This window comes from Colobus angolensis, unplaced genomic scaffold (assembly GCF_000951035.1).
Source record: "Colobus angolensis palliatus isolate OR3802 unplaced genomic scaffold, Cang.pa_1.0 Scaffold254, whole genome shotgun sequence".
NCBI classification, from domain to species: Eukaryota; Metazoa; Chordata; class Mammalia; order Primates; family Cercopithecidae; genus Colobus; species Colobus angolensis.
The window spans coordinates 786,980-787,540 of record NW_012115755.1 but is presented as its reverse complement, the minus strand read 5'-3'; the positions used below and the strand labels follow the sequence as shown (position 1 = coordinate 787,540).

The 561-nt window shown below is 56.1% G+C and overlaps 1 pseudogene; it reads right to left on the bottom strand.

The window, feature by feature from the left end:
- LOC105515142 overlaps window positions 1-561 on the bottom strand; it is a 49,615-nt pseudogene extending 49,054 nt beyond the window's left edge.

The following is a 561-nucleotide window of genomic DNA, read 5'->3' as shown; positions in this document are numbered from 1 at the left end:
CACTAAAGAGGCTTCTCACGGCCTCCTGAACCTCCTTGTTCCTCAGGCTGTAGGTGAAGGGGTTTAGCATAGGGGTCACCACAGTGTACATGATGGTTGCTATGGTGTCCTGGGCTGAAAAGGAGTCTGGGGGTCATATGCAGATCCCCAGGACAGTTCCATAGAACAGGGTGACCACAGACAGGTGAGAGCTACATGTGGAACATGCCTTGTGCCTTCCTGTGGGAGATGGAATCTGGGGGATGGCTGCAGCAATGCGGATGTAAGAGACCAAGATGGGTACACAAGGAGCCAGGAACAGGACCACAGCCTCCAGGAATACATGCTGATTGATGTGTGTGTGAGCAGGCAATCTTCATGAGCAGGTAGGCGTCGCAGTAGAAGTGTGAAATCTCCTGGGCAGAGGAGCAGAAGGCCAGTCTGCTCATGAAGACCATGTGGACCAGGGAGACGAGGCTGGAGCCCACCCACACTAGCGCAGCCAGCCCCTGACAGAGCCGGGGGTGATGATGGAGCAGTCCTGCAGGGGCTGCAGATGGCCACATAGCGGTCCAGCGCCAT